Source organism: Periplaneta americana, chromosome 10, assembly GCF_040183065.1.
Source record: "Periplaneta americana isolate PAMFEO1 chromosome 10, P.americana_PAMFEO1_priV1, whole genome shotgun sequence".
Lineage (NCBI taxonomy): Eukaryota > Metazoa > Arthropoda > Insecta > Blattodea > Blattidae > Periplaneta > Periplaneta americana.
In genome coordinates, this window is record NC_091126.1 from 2,824,318 (window position 1) to 2,844,093 (window position 19,776).

General features: G+C 35.5%; 2 protein-coding genes across 14 annotated transcripts in view; one reads left to right on the forward strand and one right to left on the reverse strand.

The window, feature by feature from the left end:
* The window catches only part of LOC138707386 (putative uncharacterized protein DDB_G0267840), a 28,708-nt gene extending 10,955 nt beyond the window's left edge, over positions 1-17,753 (reverse strand). The window contains exons 1-2 of one of the 3 annotated variants that reach the window (XM_069836742.1): positions 17,605-17,753; positions 9,570-9,746 (exon numbers count right to left, since the gene is read on the reverse strand). The gene's annotated coding sequence lies outside the window, so the exon portion shown is untranslated. Of the gene's footprint in view, positions 1-9,569; positions 9,747-17,215; positions 17,237-17,604 lie in introns of those variants that run through there. The other 2 variants (XM_069836743.1, XM_069836744.1) reach the window with 2 other exon arrangements.
* LOC138707385 (sushi, von Willebrand factor type A, EGF and pentraxin domain-containing protein 1-like) overlaps positions 1-19,776 on the forward strand; it is a 376,277-nt gene that overhangs the window by 101,886 nt on the left and 254,615 nt on the right. The gene's annotated exons all lie outside the window — the stretch shown is intronic.

Consider the following 19,776-nt stretch of genomic DNA (forward strand, 5'->3'; position numbering starts at 1 on the left):
AATTAACATTGTATTCATTGTCATTATAGTTCTGGATGTAAGTGATTGAGAAAACTTAAGGGCTGTCACTTTCATGAATGGGACCTGTTTATAATTTATTGAAAAGCTTTGAGCAGAATTAAAAATCATAAAAATAATGGGACTGCATCTCCACAATTTTGTAGGACTTCCATTTGCACAGTCACAACAAAGAAATTGGGGAATAAAATGGCAGCACCAGTTTCTTGGATCGATGCATGGCCAGGAGTAGAAAATTTCATCATTATACAGGGTGGTTCATGACTAATGACCCGTACATTAGGAATCAGTTCTATAGGCCATTTGAGCATAAAATGTCATATGAACATGAGTCTGATTATCGACCAGCAAGTAGTTACAGCTGATTGAATCCTATGAAAGTAGCTGTGGTTTTGAGCAGAACTAAGAGTTATTCACTTAAAATACTGAGAAATGTTAATTCAAAATACTGTATTAGTCATAAAATAAACATCCTCGGTTTGGAAACAGATTTTCAAATATCCCTCCTTTCACTTCAATGCACTTGACTGCACAGATCTAAAGACGTACACATTTCGTACCTTGGCACAGCTGATAATCACCAGACCTATCTTCCTCTTCTCCCTCGTACTTCACGTCACAGCTCAATCCTCCATTTAGTTTATGTTCCAATGTTTGTATTATGATGCAAGCAAATCCAAAGTCTGATTCACAGTATGATGTTTGGATTTTTATGAATAATCGTACACATGTTCATATGACATTGTATGTTCGAAATGGCTTATAGAACTGATTTCTAAAGTGCGGACCATTAATTGTGAATCATCCTGTATTCTGAATTGTACTGTGCTTGTTGAAGAAAAGGGGAGTTCATGGTCGGAATACCAGCCGAAGCACCATAGAATGTTCAAGAAAAACATAACAGAGTTTCTGTTTTGGGGGAAACACGAATCACTCCAAAGAACGAATTCAGTCAAATCAGATTTGTCACGTACATAACTGTCTCCAACATTTTCTGAAGTGCACTGGTTATGTCATTTCCACTTCGACCCATCATGCTTCTATTACATACACAACAGTACACCTCTTTTTTTATGTATAAGTGCGCAGTCAGGTTGTACACATTCAGTTTGCTGTGGCAAGAAAATGAGCTTATTTCTACTTTTGAGCTTGATACAACATTTTGGTATTTTGTTTTCTGTATTATTTTGCCTCTCTTCTCTTGCTCTGGTTTTTCAAAGATTCTTCTGCTTGTGATAATTTGTTTTCACTTTTGCTCACATATATCACAGTGGTCTTTCTTGGACTTGTAGAAGAAGAAAAAGTATTGATATATGCATTCCTTTACAAAAGGTTCATTTTGACTTTTTTTCTGCTTATACAGCCTATACATTTCTGTAACTGTTAGGCCAGCATCTTAATACCTAAATTATGTTTACAATCCATTGGTTTAAATGTGTAAATGGTTATCAAGATATCTTGAAATGGAAAACTAAGTAAGATGTATGGAACTAGACAAATTAAGTACCTGCTTTTTGTCTCTAAAGACTGTATATTACAAAGGTGTAAGTAGGTACATACATCTGCTTATTGTGGTATCCTGGTACTCTATATACATATAACTTTTTAGCTTAAAGAGAGAAAAGAAATAGACATACGGCATAAATATTAACATTTGCGTTTACATCAGTGAGAGCTGCCATTTTTTATAGTCTTCTGACGTAGATACTACAGTACGTCATAGAACACTGTAACATTAAAACCTCAATATTGTAATTTCATGACATAGTGATATGATGTTAAAAAGAAGTGTTGGTCGGAGCAGACCAGATTTAACAATAGTGAGGTGGATAAAACTCCTATAATACATATATACAGGATGTTTCAAAATACGGGGCATAATTTCAGGTATGTATTTCCCACATGTAGACAATCAAAATAGTTCATTACAACATGCGTCCGGAAATGCTTCATTTCCGACTTATGGCCTTCACAACATTGAAATTCACCGGAACCTTTTTTCTTTCCGCAGGTCGTTGTCATTACAGAAGATGTTCAAAATGTCCACCTCCTGCTTGAATACAGACCTCACATCGATGTCTCATTGACCTGCGAACACGATCCCAAACTCCAGGAGTATTGCATATGTCCTCAGAACATGCCACAATTCGATTCCGAAGGGATTCCAAATCAGGCACCGGAGACGAATAAACCAATGATTTTAAATGGTCCCACAAGTAGAAATCGAGAGGGTTCAGATCAGGTGAGCGTGGAGGCCAAGCAATTGGACCACCTCTACCTATCCATCGATCAGGAAACCTTCGATCCAAGTACCGGCGAGCCGTACGACTGAAGTGTGTAGGAGCGCCATCATGCAAGAAGTGAATGTGTTGACGATTGATCAGTGGAGTGTCTTCTAAAACATGAGGTATGGTGTTTTCCAGGAAGTTTGTGTACACCTGCCCTGTAAGTCTGTTTACAAGTACATGGGGTCCAACTAATCGATCACCAGTGATACCGGCCCACATGTTGAGGGAGAACCGCACCTGGTGATGAGATGGAACAGTTGCACGTGGGTTTTCATAGCCCAAACATGCTGATTGTGGAAATTTGTTATGTCATTTCGTCTGAACTGTGCTTCATCTGTAAATAATACTAAGGCAGGAAAGTTCGGATTTACACCACACTGCTGCAAGAACCACTGACAGAACCTAACTCGTGCAGGGTAATCTGCTGGTGACAGGGCCTGTACACGTTGCAAATGATAAGGATACAATTGATACTCTTTCAACAGTCTCCAGACAGTCGTATGAGGAACATTGACTTGCAACGCTACCCTTCATGTGCTGATAGAAGGAGTCATGTTCACAGCCTCCAGAATCTCCTCCTGTGCTTCTGGAGTTGTAGATCTTGGTCGTCCCCTTCCCAAACCAGGAGAGTCAAATTTTCCATACTCGCACAGACGGTAATGGAGACGTACAAATGTCTTCCGATCTGGACATAGTCACTGTGGGTACCTCTCCTGGTACAAACGACGAGCCAGCGTGGCATTGCCGTCCGCCTTACCATACATGAAGTGTATCACTGCCAGCTCTTGATTTGAATACATGTCGCACAGTCTAACGCCTACACAACACTGAATGTAACCTTCGCCTCGGAATGAACTGTCAGAGTGCCCTCTTAATGTCTCCTTTGACGGCAACGACCTGCGGAAAGAAAAACATTCCGGTGAATTTCAATGTTGTGAAGGCCATAACTTGGAAATAAAGCATTTCCGGACACATGTTGTAATGAACTATTTTGATTGTCTACATGTGGGAAATACATACCTGAAATTATGCCCCGTATTTTTTAAACACCCTGTATATTTTTAACGTACCAGTATTCAATTATTACAGATATGTACAATATTTCAAAGAGATTATACTGTAATACCAAATAATGCACATACTTACGTCGAAAAAGTAGTTCATAGTTGTTTGCTTTGTACGTGAATCCATTGCAGTAAATAATCACATTTTCCACACAATTTAAATAATACTTCATACAAACTGACATTTGATCAAAAGAAGCATTGATAAATTGTCTTATCATCGTCATCATTGTGAAGCAAAATTAAGTTACTGAATAAATTCACCTGTGTATGAGCTACACTTGTATTAAAACATTTTTTTGCTGCGTAACTTGTGAAGGGAGAAGTCTGTATTCCACTATAAAAGAGTAATCGTAAGGTTAGTGGATTGAGTACACGCTTTTTTATTTGCTCGTCATTGTTGTCACTGCATTCTTTCATGTTTCATATGTTTTGTCCCTGTTTATTTTTTTATCATAATATCATGGAAAGATATCCTGTGTGCATACAAACTTGAACAGCGTGAATAAACAACAATCCTATCCTAATAAGATTTCTTAAAATATAGGAACAGAAACGTGAAAAGTGCAAGTTGTGCAAAACATTTTACTATAGATATTATAGAGAGTAAAGAAACTTCACATTATTATGTAAAGAAATGTTTAATTTTCATTTTACCAATGAACTTCTTCTTTCTGTATTTTATCTGTATTTTACATTGATAATATTTCAGTTTCTTCATTTTACAAATATTTTCTACATTTTGCCGGTTGATACACATCATAAAAACGTCAATGTAAAATAGACTCGGGGGTCATTTTCTGTATGAAACATAATTACATGTCAAATTTGCTGCAGAAATATATTGACAAAGGAAATTATTTGACTTGTGATTGGAAGCAGTTCACGATTTTGGATGACATTGCAGTAACATGGGATGTGGTGAAATCGATTACACTGCAGAAATCATGAAGAGAATTGAGTCCATCTTTTAGTGAAAATGACAAATATTATGCCTTCCACACATTCACGGAAATGTTAAAATGCATTGTGACATTTGGTTATGGTATTTGTTGTTATGGCCAGGGTTCGTGGGTTCAAACTCAACAAATGGTGATGAAAACTCCTTAGAATATGATATCCTTCACACTGAAAATAAAGCTGGGAGGCTTGTGTCGTAGGTTTATGTTCCTAAATGAGAGGGTTCCAAACAAATTTTACCGGTCATTTCAACTTTGTTAGTCATCACCATTGCTTGTCATCCTATCATTAGGAATATTGAAATCCGCCATTTATTGTCAGATTATATCTGGAACTTTAGCAGCCAACCAATTGTTGCAAGCTTATGGTTGGGCAAAAGTTGAAAGCACTCCTCATTGTTATTAGGGCACATGGAGTACTGTGCGAGCAACTGGACAAGAATATAATTGTGACTTATTTAACAAACTGTTAATTCATTCTTGTTATGTTGGTTATTTGTCATGGATTAAGTCTCGGATTCTTAGGATTTAAAACACTGGAATTAGGTTTCCTTGAAGTGAATTTATATTTTTTATAGGTTTTTGAATTGTCGTTTAGAATTTATTTGTAAGTGTTTTAGAAGGAAAGAAAACTATGCTGCCTACCATTATGTTTAAAGCATTGTGTCCATGTACGACATTTTTACATCTCTATTTTATAAGAAAATAAAAACAATTCGATATTCATTAAAACATTGAAATTCTTCACATCAAAACTTTATTTTATTGAAATATTCATACCAGTCGTTCAATATTTCTTGGAAGTAATATGCAATAAATTAAGCACGTTATTGAATGCTTTCTAATCAAATTAATGATTGTATGTAATTATTGCGTACATTTTCAGTCATGAACCACCTTCTTACAGATGCAATGCACTTGAAGGCCATGAACACTTCATTATTTGATTGTTGCAATCAACAAATATTCTCTTCACTATTTAAATTGATTAATTGACATTATAAATATAAATACTTAACGAACAAACTCTTATAATATATATTATTTTAATGTACCGAAGTACATATGATATTTCCATGCAGATATTCTGCATCATCATACGATGAAAGAGTAATGGAACGGAGAAAAATTCTCTCCGGCGCTGGGATTTGAACCCGGGTTTTCAGCTCTACGTGCTGATGTTTTATCCACTAAGCCACACCGGATACCCACCCCGGCGCTGGACAGAATCGTCTCAGTTTAAGTTCCAACTCTTGGGTTCCCTCTAGTGGCCACCCTCTGCACTACGTCATAGATGTCTATGAACGTAGGACTGAAGTCCACACATGTGCTGAGGTGCACCCGTTATGAGTGACTAGTTGGCCGGGATCCGACGGAATAAGCGCCGTCTTAAATCACGAAGTGATTTACGCATATCATATATATTATTTTAATGTACCGAAGTACATATGATATTTCCATGCAGATATTCTGCGTCATCATACGATGAAAGAGTAATGGAACGGAGAAAAATTCTCTCTGGAATTCTCTTATAACTTCCATAATTTGGATTTCTTAGGTCTCAGCTCCTAAATTAGATTCTTTTAATCTGATAAAATTCACAACAATGTTGACAGAAATGTAAGAAAAAAAATATTAAAGTTAACAATGTAAAAATACAGTAGGTTGGAATGTAAGAAACTGGTACTTAGTAATTATAATGTTTGTGTAATGTACTGACACAATTTTTTTTAAATCTTTGTGGTGAAAAATAATGTAAAAAGTTTTAAAAAATCGTATTCAAAGATTTTCAATGAAAGTTAATCACCGAGGCTGTGCAGAAGTTTAGAGTAGGGACAAATTGAAGCTTGCGTCTGCCGCCATGTTTTGGGAGAAGCACCGGCTAGCAGATGGCTGTACTATGCAATGTTGAATATTTGGTGCATCTTATAAATCAATCTGAATGGATAAATGAAAGAAACCCTATTAACATTTAAAGCGACCACATTATGGACATAATTCAAGCTTAGTTACGTTAGTTTGACACGAAATGAAAGAAGACTGAAACAATTTGATATAACCAAAGACATTGTGTAGTTATTTGACAACATATAGAGCGAACAGAATTACAAATGCATATTGTAGTAATAGTTCAGATGAAAAGAAAGTTATTAGTATTAACCATTATTAACAAAACACTGCCAGCTGATAAGGCATTACATTAGGCCTGTATTGTAAACACATGTTTGCTTTGATGTGGACAAGAAATGAACAATTAATATTTATCTGCTTCCATATCACATAATATACACCTGTAAAATAAAAACACGTACTGTACCTAATGTTTCAGTTTGAAATATAAGTAGGCCTATCATGCATTAGCTTATTATCACAGCTTTAATATGAAATAAACGTCACCTGCATGAATTAGTCATATAATAGAACTCAGGCCTAGTGTACAGAACATCTTACCTATTGATTCAATATTATTATTATTATTATTATTATTATTATTATTATTATTATTATTATTATTATTATTATTATTATTGACTTCGTTAAATGTTGTCTTTCACATTTTTTTTGTAAAGTTGTGTTGTACCAGTAACTGTAAGCTGTGTGGTGACATCTGCCATTTATGTAGTACTTTCTTTTAATTGGTTATTTAACGACGCTGTATCAACTACAGGATTATTTTGCATCGATGGTATTGATGATAGCGAGATGGTATTTGACGAGACGAGGCCATAGATTACCTGACATTCGCCTTACAGTTGGGGATATCGGAAAAAATTCAATCAGGTAATCAGCCCAAGCGGGAATCGAACCCGCACCCGAGCGCAACTCCGGATCGACAGGCCTTAGTCGGCTGAACTACGCCAGTAGCTTTTTATGTACTTTATGGTCAGTGTAACGAGTTTAAAATGTGATTCTCGGCAGAATCTGGGAACCCATTTCTTAAAATATGTTCCTATAGTTGTAGAAAGATTGTACAAGTGTTCGACTGTTAGATTATACTGGTTTTCACACGATGTAAGAGAAACCCTTCGGTATTAATATGCCATTATTCTCTGTCAACATCTGTATAATCGCTCTTCCACTTAAGCGGCATATTTCTAAAATATCAGATGATGGTATGACAAGACTCCCATTATTCTTTCGTTTATAAAAAAAAGAAAATGATTTTGTTTACTGCTGGAACGACCATAAATTGAGTCTTCAGATTTATTAATCATATTTTCTTAATGATTTAACAACAAAGCCAGAAATGCATAAAATCACATTTTCACAATATTCTGTCATTGAGAATGATGTAAGATTGAGGGAACTGTAATGAATGTCTGCAGTTGAAAGTTTTTAAGTCATAGGCCTATCGCCTCTAATTCTCAAAACATTGAAGATTATTATTACAGTGCATTATGCGTTTGGAAAATACCATTAGCTATATAGACATATTTTTAACGAACATCCTTCTCTTTGTAATATACCATAACTTAAATAAGTTATTTACGTACTTTCTAAGGTATATTAAATAGCATAAATAAAAGGATTCCATGTATTCGATCTTTGGAAATAGAAATAAACCAATAAGTCTATTTATGAGCAATATACATTGTTAAAGCTATACTTAGTTACAGTATTTAGATTTACTTATTATGCGTTAGAAAATACGTTAATAAGTTTAGTTATATTTCAGTGAAGGGGGATGTTTGCTAAGATACACAATGGTATTTTCTAAATTCCGAATCCTTTATAGAAACAATCGTTTGGCTCCCATAGCATGGCATCACACGAACCTGTGCAAGAGGTTTCAAATTTGCACACGACACCAGCGCCATTTGTGTCTTTGATCAAGCTAAACACTTGTAAATACTTGTAGAAATTCATTTTATTTTAATTATAATATTTTGAACGGAGATTCAAAACAAAATGAAAACTGTCATATTTCACTTATGAAGGAATGTTGTAAAGTTTGCTAAATAAAATAAATTGTGATATTTAAAAGTTGCACATGATGAGTAACAAAGTAAGAACGTCAAGTCCACCGCTGTGGAGCAAGAGTTAGCATATCTGACCAGGTTCAAATCTTGGTTGGAACAAGTTACTGGTTGAGCTTTTTCTGGGGGCTTTCCCTCAACCCATTAAGAGCAAATGCTGGGCCCTGGACTCATCTCACTGACATCAGATGCAAGGTAACCATCGTAGTTGATAAAGCGTCGTAAAATAAACCAATTAAAATAATACGAAAAACCTGAATTAAAAAATTGTTTTGACTATAAAAAACATTTCTCTAAATGAAACTAAATGGACTCCTTTTCTACAGGATGAGGAAATAAACTCGGATTAACTAATTTTAAATTGTGAAGCCAGAACAGATTACATTTGTCTAATCTGTGTGACATAGGCCTGGTGTCTAATTTACATTACCATCATCATAATTGTTGTTGTAACAATTTCTTTGAAAATTAAGTAACAGCTTGTTGATTAATTTATTGTTCAGGGAGTATAATAACAATGTGCCACATATTTTACAAAAAATCGCTTAAATAAAGTTAATACCTCTGACTGATACATATGTACAGTAGTGGCAAAAAAAAAAAAAAGCGTACCAACCCTTGTAGCTGATTTCAGAGCCTTTTCACTCCAGAGCACGATAGACTGGTAACTAAGACTTTCGTGGTTCGAATCCTGCCTGGGAAGGAAATTTTTTTTTTGTTCCTTATTCAAATTTATTCCCAATACTTTCCGATTGCTGGTAAAATTCATGTTCTGGGAATAATAAGTTAATTAAGTAGTAAAATATCGCTGCAATCGAAAAGTATTGGGAATAAATTCGAATAAGGAACAAAAAAAAGTCTCCTTCCCAGGCAGGATTCGAACCACGAAAGTCTTAGTTACCAGTCTATCGTGCTCTGAGTGAACAAGGCTCTGAAATCAGCTACAAGGGTCAGTTCGGTTTTTTTTGCCACTACTGTACATCTATTATCAGGCAGTGATATGTGTCAGAGGAAGAACAATTGTTTGTATACTTCTTAAGTCTGATTAGTGTAATATGTTACTAGTCAGCGAAAGGGAAAGGAACTGACCAGCTTACCCCATTATCTCCTGGCTTAGTTGCCTCATGAGCGATGCCTTATTGGTGTCACTTATGAGTTTCAAACCTGTCTTCGGACAGTTGATTATACAACAGATAATGTTAAGAAGTGTGCTCATGACCATGTGTCAAAGCATGCAAAGATTGAAAGATTGTGTTTACTTACAACCCGGCCTGCTTGAAACAGTATTGTCATGAAGAGTTCAGTATACCGACAACTGTTATATTCCCATGTTTGACTATGTCAGAACTATCAATAATCCACTGAGGCAAGAATAGACACTGCTCTGAAGAGAAGGCTACTTTAATGGCAAGCATGAGGATGAGTAGCTTGTACATTTTGCTGGAAAAAAAAGAGAAAGACTTAATTTTCATGTTCTTAGATATTACAGGTATGTATTAATTGCTGCTTGTTAACCCAACCAAACCCATGACTTGTATGGTAATCATTGGGGTTGGAGTTAATTGCTTTGAAATATTGTTCGTTTTTATAATGGGTAAGCCAGTAGAGATTTTCGGATATCATTCTGGATATTGACCAGAGAAATACTAGAGTATTTGGTGCCAAAGCTTTACATTGTGAAATAAGGTAAATGTTCTTATCATGTTTCTTGTATGAAGTGTCTGTCTGTATTTTATGTATCATCTGAATGATGTTAATGAATATAATGTACTCTTCAATAATTCTGATGATATTGAAATCGCCAGTTTTCACTTTATCATTCTCTTCTCCTTCTAGTGAATGCTGTGGGGTCATTAATTAGCCTAAATCCTACACACAACTTATGAATAGGAAAGAAAGATGAACAATCTAAAACTGCAGAAGATATCTGAACATGGAGTCATGAAATAGCTAAATTAAAAATGCACAGAAAATAGAGTTCGGTAAATTCATCACCACAGCAAAACCTTGAGTTTTCTACGCAAGGCAAAGGGTAAAAAGGTCCCAATTGAAAGGAAACCGACGAACTATGTGAATAGAAATTAAATCACGTGACAGAGACATTGCAAAAGTCTTTGCAAGCTTTTACGCCCAAGCTTAAACAAATTGTCATTGTGCAAGATCTGTCACAAAAATTGTCGGGAAATCATAAACTTAAGAAAATAACTAAAATACCGAAGTAATTCAACTGACAACAAAATATTCTCTGCTATTTTCTCCGTTCAAGAGCTATTACCAGCAATTATTAAGGATTTAGAACGTAATATATATCCTGGAGAAGAGAAAATAAACACCCAGAATTTATAACATACTTAGGAAGACAAACTAGAAAATATGTTACTCGTATAGTTTAATAAAATCTGGGAGACAGTTGCAGTCCCTTTCCAATCATCAAAAAGAAAGACAAAGACCTCGTCAACTACAGACTCTCTATGACTAGCATTCTGGACAGAACACTAAACTGGTAGGCCTACCTAGAAAACTATGGAATAATAAAAAATGAGGAAGCAGGACAATAGAAATGTTCTTGCAGCAATATTTGTTGCATTAAAGAGTGCTTATGTTTCTGTCTGTGAAGTAAATATTATATGAAAATTACTAAAACCGGTATTCTCCTGGTTTGAAACATTCCTCAAGGAAGAATCATGTAAAGTTAGAACTGACATCAGAGAGCTATATCAAGCTGCACTTTGTTCGGTATTTATGCTAATGACCTGATTACACAGATCGATTTCCCTTTGCTAGTTTTATGAACAGAAATCTCAGAATGTAAAGCTCAATCAAAGACTCAACCTTAACCTCTTCCCTTGCTATATATTTTACTAGTTTTGTGAAAAAAAGTGTCATTTTTTTATTTTCGTAAAGAGGTCATTTAATATTGCAGAATCACTGTACATCACTAATTTTCTTGCATACTTAAAAAATCACTATGAAATAGACAATGGGACTCAAACGAGTTAACTCGGGTTAATAAATTTTGACACATGTTAGCAACCCGAGTTAACTCGGGATAATAAGGGAAGTGGTTAAACAAGGCTTTAAAGCAATTTGAAACTTGGTATGACAAAAGTAATATGACAGTGAACTTGTTAAGAACAAAATTCCAATATTCCTCATTAGTATACAAAAGCTTCTGCACTGTCCTCGGATATAAAAATGACATAATTTTCTAACCTGATGAGTTCACATATCTTGCTTCCTCCTTTGATAACATGGAAAGATCAAGTAGAAAAATTCACATCTGACGCGTTCAAAAGTTTATATATTCCGAAGCATAGTACCTGATATACAGTTCCCCAAAGAAAGGATGATCCAACTCTTGGTGCTGGAAAGTCAGAAAGTCTCTCCAGCTCGTCTCAGTAACTCATACAGTTGCGTGTTATTAATGCAATGCGTAGGTCTCGGGTTTGACACTCGTGTAACCGATTTTTTTAACATTCAAGTACAGATTTTTTTTTTTTTTTTCAGAATCAAGTGATCGTCTTAAAAGAGTAGAAAGAAAAATTGGAATAATTTATGACCAACACTTGTGGGTTCCGGTTATTAATAGACTGACCTGGCCTAAAGAAAAAATAAAGTACACTTGGAAGTTGAGTTTCCTCCCTCATACAAAATAAAGAGAAACAAAAACGTTAATACAAAAGAAAAAAAAAGACCTATAAACCAAATATCTCGTCTGCATGACAGCCCTGATTCGATCAGGCATGAAGAACGCAAGATTGCGGAAAAAGTTCCATTCCTTGGTGAGATCTAGAACTTGTCTGAGTCTAGGAGGTTGTGCAAATCGGATTCTCATCTTCAATTCTATAACATTCAGATCAGGTGACTTCAGAGGTCGTGAACAAGTTCTATCTCTGGCTTCCTCTGAAACCATTTTTGAATATCACTGGCATGGTGCATGGGAACAGTAATGTTTCTTGTGGACAATGTTCTCCGGTGGAAGGAAGGAAGGAAGGAAGGAAGGAATATATTTTCGAGAAAGTGTTCGTATGTTTGCGCATTAAACCAGCCATCAGTGTGTTCTAGAATACAGTGAAACCTCTCCTTACGGACACCCCCAAGATACGGACACTTCTCATATAAGGACAAATTTTTATGTCCCAATCAGGGGCGGCTCGTCCATAAGAGCTGCGGAGCTGCAGCACTCCCTGCTTTAACAGGAAAATAAAAATAATATTTATTTTAACTTGTAGAAGAATTGTTACAGCTTTTATTGGTAAATTGCTTTATATTTCATCTGGCCGGGAATATGTATGCATAATCTTTTTGCGCATCGACTTTACTGGGATTGACACTGCATTCAAAGTCGTCCTGGCATCTGCAGGGTGAGACAGCTCATAGAGAGTGTGTCTTGCATAGTCAGGGGGTAGAGAGGTGAAGGGAAGCAGAGGGAAACAGCCGCTGTTTAAAACCCATATTTCACTGCAGTGGCTTGCAGAGCCAGGCAACAAGGGAAGATCTTTCCTCTCCTCCCACACCGCTATTGTAATGCTGCGTCAAATGGATTCTCTATTCGCTTGAAACTTAATGACAACATTTTTATTTTCTCTTCACATACTTATTCTTGTAGAATCTTATCGAGTTAATATAACGAAATTAATATTCTCTTTTGCCTTATTATTACGTATATATCCAGCCTCCAGCAGAACTTAATATTTGCCTTAACTCAAAATGATTGCACGAGTAGAATCATTTTGATATAGCACGTAAAATATGAAAGAGACTTCTTTTCCAGTTTTAGAATATTGTTGACCATCAGTATATCTGAGTGTTGCTTTGGTGTGACGTCTTAGTATCGTAACTTAACCAGTGCAAATGTGCAAGCATGACTGTGTGTGAATTACAGAATAGTAATTTTATTTTTCTTCACTTTCCTTTGCAGAGAAGATTGATGTAATGAAATGAAATTAAATGATCGTCCGTTACCCGACTTAAATCTTACTCAAGCTTCAGCCAGCCGAAATAGTGCATTTGTGTAAAGAAGAATAACAATTAAATTTACGCTAAGCATTTGTGGTTACGTGGATATGAACAAAAAAATTTAGTATTTTGTTTTCCTTATCTCCTCTTCGGTGGTGATACTGCATAGACTAGGAGTGGTGTGACAGATTTAGGACATTTGCCCCTAAAAATTGAAAAGCACGAATCTTTGCAGTCTCACCTGAAAAATGTTGTTTCATTGGCTATGTTAGGCAAAAGTAATATTTCTGCTCAATTATGTGAATTGAACAGAACAAACATTCTCAAACATAATCAAGAAGTGAGAAAAAATCGTGAAATTATTTTAAAAAGTATTGATTTATCAAATTTTGTGGCCAGTATGAACTTCCCCTTAGGGAACATAATGAAAAAAAACGATTCGAAGAACCCTGGTGTTGCTACAGTTCGTGAGTAATCTAAACGAGCCTCTCAAAAATCATTTGGAACATGCCACTGTTTAAAGGTAATTCTAAAACAATTCAGAATGAACTGGTAGATTGCATGTTGAGTGTCTGCTGATCTGAAATTCTGACTGAAATCGATTGTATTTTTTTTTTATTTTTTTTTTTAGCGATTATGGCAAATTATGCCACAGACATCTCCTAACTAAGTGAGGCAGTTTTGGTTTTTCGATATGTAGTGCATTTATTTTTGTCCTATACTTATTAGTAATGATATCAAGAAGTGAAATTTGTATGTACCAAAATCTACTGCAGCTCCCCCAATCCACAAGTTCACGAGCCGCCACTGGTCCCAATTGAAATAATATAGAAATAATGATAAATTTAACTCTCGTTTACGGACACTGTCAAACACGGACACGGACAGTTGTTTCACAGTCCTAAAGCTTGCTTTACCTCCTGACTACGGACAGAACTTGAATTACAAGATTTAATGTATTACAAAAATGAAAAATTTAGTTTTGAGAACTGTACAGAAATTTCTTAACATGAAAGAAGACAATAAGGGTCTCATGGGTTACCACTAGCCCAGCCGGCTACCCCTTGTTAGCTGGAAGTGGGTGGATAAACAAAGTCATAAAATTTAACCTGTCTGATGGGTCCAAGGTTTGTGCGATCGTGAAATTGTATTCGACACATGATACGGTTAGAACTGTTAGAAGGATTATTCTCTTCACTTCAGTCAGTTGTTCTGTTTCCAGAGACATGGCACCTGAACGTAAAGGTTAAGTTGAAAACTGTAAATTACAGTACTGCATAACTGTAGACCTAGAATAAAATTGCATGGCACAGTACTGTATTTTCCTTTTTCGGTCTTATCTATTGTAGTTCAAAAGTTGCAAAAAATTTACTGTAGTACAGTAGACTGTATTTAGAATTAAACTACAGTAATACATTTCATTTAAAGTGAGAAGGGATACATAATGCTTATTATAAATTTGCTATTAGACTGGGGAGCCTTCCTCCCAGATGCGGACAGGTTCTTACATCCCTTCGATGTCGTAAATGAGAGGTTTCACTGTAGTTGCACTTTCGTAGGACATTCATCCTCAACATGAGATAACTTTGCACGTTGGTTCATGTAGCGAGCATCCTCATGATAGACATTGAGATCATGTGAGATGGTTTTTTTCGTTGGGGAAAATTACATTTCTCCAAATGCAATGTACTCGACTGTTTCCAAAAGGCTAAATGGTCAATGGCTCCTTTGCTTGTTTGTAGCTCTGCGGCTTCTGATACAGTGGCTCCTCAAACAATTGATCACAATTTGTGAATAATCGGGAAAATTGAACGATGCCCAGAAATAGGGTGATTTCTGAAATGGTTAGTTCACCACTTGATCGTGGTCAGAGGTACTCCGACCATTCTGCCTGCAGCCTTAATCAGTTCTGTCAAATCTGTATGAAGTCTCGCTGATCTGCCGTTGTAATAAGAAATGAGACATGATGCTAGTATTCTATTGTAGAGAATGACAATTAATGTAACGTGAAGTAAAGGGAGGAAGTAGGCTTACAGCACATTTTACATATCAAAAGTAAATTACCCCCATAAAAAATGTTGTTTATATCAGGAAGTAACAGGAAGGTCAATTTGCCCAGCTAATTGCAAAACTAATCAAATGTTAAGTCTAATTACATAATTTAAACAAATCCACTATAACACCACTTCACATAGAAACATTTTAGGTTACTAAGATAAACACTCAATAGTGATGGACCACAGAACTGAGCATTGAAAGTTCAAATCCGTGCAGATAAAATTAAAATTCTTAATAAAATAATAGTTAAAAAGATAAATTAATGTATTAATTTTCCTTTATTAGCTACAGTATTGAGTCATCTATCTATAAGATAAGTGCTCGCAATTTTTTCTGAACTTAAGGGAAAAGTCCCTTTTCTTCCCTCTGTCTCAAGAATTGATACTTGAAAAGTATTGAAAGAAAATCACCATGCAATAGTATTTAAATGTAGTTATTGTTGTTTAAAATCAGTTCTTAATGCTTGTTAAAAAATTAATTTCTTCATTCTTGATTACGCACTTTTAACACATTTTAATTTTAATTTTAACATTCTTTCTGCCATATCAGACTGCCTAAATGACAAAGAATACTATACAAATTTAAATTTCTTGATACAATAGTTACAGGAGTAACAAAGGTTGAACTTGCCAACACATGGTAGTGCTGTATATTGTTTAATAAACAACTACTTCACTGTGTTCATGCTAAGTTATATTAATATTTCACCTTAGTTGACTAGCTTCGATGTGGTGTACATCATCTTCTGAGTTCTAGTGAAGTTCTGCGCTTTCTTTTGATTTCCTATTGTCTTGGTGGGGTGTGTTCATGAATGGTAATATTGTCTCGAAAAGGGTGTGTGTTCTGAAATTCAATTGAGTGTTGAAGATTCGTTGTGTGTGTGTTTCTTGTGTGTCTGTAAATTTCATGTTTTTCTAATGTTTTGAGTTTCTGGCTTTTAGGTTGAAGGTGTAGGATTTGTATGTCAGCATCTGTATTGCTATAACTAAATCGCACAACAATTTAACCTACGTAGAACACGTCACAACTAAACTGATATGCAAATCCTACGCATTCAGCCAAAAAGCCAGAAACTCAAAGCATTAGAACAATACGAAATTTATAAGAAAGTAAAGGTATCCCACTTTACATGCCATGAAGGCACTTGGGGGGCATGGAGATAGAGTCCCATGCTTTCCTTGACCTCGGCACTAGAATGAGGTGGTGTGGTCGGCACCACGCTCTTAAAGCCCTTTTACCACCAGGAAAGACCCGGTACTCAATTTTATAGGAGGCTGAGTGAACCTCGGAGCCGTTCTGGAAGTTTGACAACGAGAAAATCCCGTCACCACCTGGGATCGAACCCTGGACCTTCCAGTCTGTAGCCAACTGCTCTACCAAGTGAGCTACTCGGCTACCGATACGAAATTTATAGACACACATGCACAACACATCATCAACATTCAACTGAATTTCAGACATATACCCTTTTCGATAGAACATTACCAATCATGAATAATTTCACCAAGACAATAACAGCAACTGGAAAATAGTGCGGGACTTCAGTAGAATCCAGAAGATGATGCACACCACAACAAAACTAGTAAATTAAGATAAAATATCAGCATAAGTTAACATTAACAGTGAAGTAGTTGTTTAATTAAATAAATTAACAATTATTTAGTTTTAAATTTTAGTGTTTTTGTTAAAACGAAAAATCAATCTACTTGTAATAACATCGTGAGATCTAAATTAGAATTATTTGTTAAAACATAGCCATGAATTAAAAATATTTTAGATTTCATCTACAGGTGGGAAGAGAATAAAAAGAAAAGTAAAACACAATAAATTAATATCTTGAAGTGAGTGTTGGAACTAGTTCCAACAAAACGAATAGCTGGTATCTCAATTACTTGCTCTAGTCTCTGATCGTGCTCAGTGTCTTGTATCTGAGACTTTGAATATTCCAGCTGAGCTTCATCTAAATGGCCATCAAGCTGAAAAACAATTCCACTTAATCACTACAGAAACAGCAAACTCCAGCTGTTATGGATTTCGTTTTCTACTAATACACATTTGCTCTGCAGATATGAGATATTCAAATTCTTTTTTACTTGTACAGCTAATAAATATTTATTTTCTAAACTTCTTTTACTTATCTATCAAAGTGGCCATTTCTAGAGATTTATTTCCCTCCAGTGGCGTGTGTTTGCCAGAAAGACATTTAATATATTTTTTTAGAAGTAAACTTTTTCTCTTCTCTATTTTAGTTTAAATAATTAATTGGGTGTTTATAACATACCTTGCACTCCGTTTTTTACATAAAGATTTATATGACCACTATTCTGATACATACAACTTCCTTAATCTTGTGAAAGTGTTTTATAATTCAGCTGCCAGCCAGTTTGTTGAAGAGTAAAGAGGAATCAAATGTCAAAGGTCGTATTGTATATAAATAGATATTATACACAGTCCATATAACCTTTGTAGTATCATCTTGATTAGGTGGTGATGTAAGTATATGTATAAATATACTTGAACTAACAATTCATGTCCCATCTGTTGTAGTATCAATAATTCTGATCAGCTCAGAATAAAACAGTATCATAATCACAAGTAAATGGTTATATGGAGACAATCTCTCTATTTAATTCTTTGTTGTACTGCCTGAGTTAGGCTATTTATTTATTTATTTATTTATTTATTTATTTATCTATCTATCTATCTGTCTGTTTATCGATCCATCCATCTATCTATCTACCTACCTACCTACCTACTTATTTATTTATAACAATGTAGATTACTTTCATTTGGAATTTGAATGTTTACTGGTTACTTTTAAAAGTTTCATATTCAAATATTGCCACAGTTAGGGTGACAGCCTGGTCAAATAGGCAAGACTTTATTCAAATGGAAATCTGGCAGAAATGAATTTAAAAGAGTCTGGTATATGTAATATAGCATGTGAAGATGTGAAGTGAATTTATCTTCATCAAAATAATATAATCCCTGACTCTATTAGAGCACAGCTTTAGACTATTCAAAGCAGACTTAAAATACGTCAAAATTGGCTTAGTGCCAATATCTTTGAATAGATTGCACATAGAAGGGAACTGGATAATTCGTGAGTCTTTACTTATTTCTCGCAACATGATGTCAAGTTGTAAACATATATTTTGGGCTTGTGAGTATGAATACTATGATGTTAAGCGTTTTATTCCACTCTCCTTTATCTCCTCTGGTAAAAACTGTTCTGTAATCCTAATTCTTAATTCAAAGTCCCTTTCGGACTTTGTTCCATGCCACAGTGACATGGTCTAAAGCTAGTGATACAGAATGAGTACCAGTACAGGTTTGAGTGCTCATGAGGGAAGAATTCTGGCAATCTTAGTAATTCAGAACGATTAGCAAAATGTCTCTCTGTTTGTGAATTTAGCTGAAGTCCTGTGGTTTTTAATACTATTGATTGTTGTCTTTCAAATGAAAAAATGTCAATCTCCAGAGGTTTTAAATTGCCAGTAGAGATATTTTGTTGTGTTTGTGGACATTTTATCAGATCCAAACAAGTAAAAAAGTACCGTGATGCTTACCATGCTTAATTTGGACTGCTAACAAAAATGTTGCATGGGCTGCTCATGTGTCTGGTAGCTTTTGGTGTCCTTTAGAGGATTGACTATGTGGAATAAGAAATTGTGCTATGCCTCTGCAATTCCCCGAATATGGAGAGAGCCTACAAACCATCATGGCAACTCTTACTTTTGTATGGTGAACTTACACATTATAATAATACCAGGAGCAGATAAAATATTCCGTATCCTCGCACACTGTCCATCATCCATCGCTTCAGTGCTGCATAGCATGGGTTCACAAAGCTGTCCTGCACAATGGAAACAAGCTTTCTTCCATTGCAGTAGCTCAAATGCTATGAGTGGGACATTTGTGATTACACCAAGTATTCTTGCTTTGTCTGTCTGTGGGATACCAGGAAAGGATATTGGTTCCAGGTGCACACATTGTAATTCGTGAAGCTCTTGTGTTCAGAAAGAACATTTTGTTACCCCCACTCCATATAAAACTTGGACTCGTTAATCAGTTTATCAAAAGTTTCGATAGTGACTCCGAAGCTTTACGACTCAGCAGACAATTAATGTTCCCCAAGTTATCTGAAGTAAAATAGAACTTTAAATTTTTACTGGACCTCAGATTCGAGTGATGTTACAATCTGAAGAACTTGTATATGAGGTGTTCACAACCAGAGTGGACCAGGTCCATCTGAAATAGTTCTGAGATATTGAGTCTTAAAGTTCCTGGCTCACGCATAGAGCGTATTCCGAATCTCACCGGTGAGCAATCCGATGGCATCACGGTGTTCCGAATTCCACTGATGACGTCATTGATGCTCCACCAGTGTCGCACTGGTGCCATCAAATTGCAGAGGTGGTGGCAATCTCCATCAGCCGACATCAGTGAATCT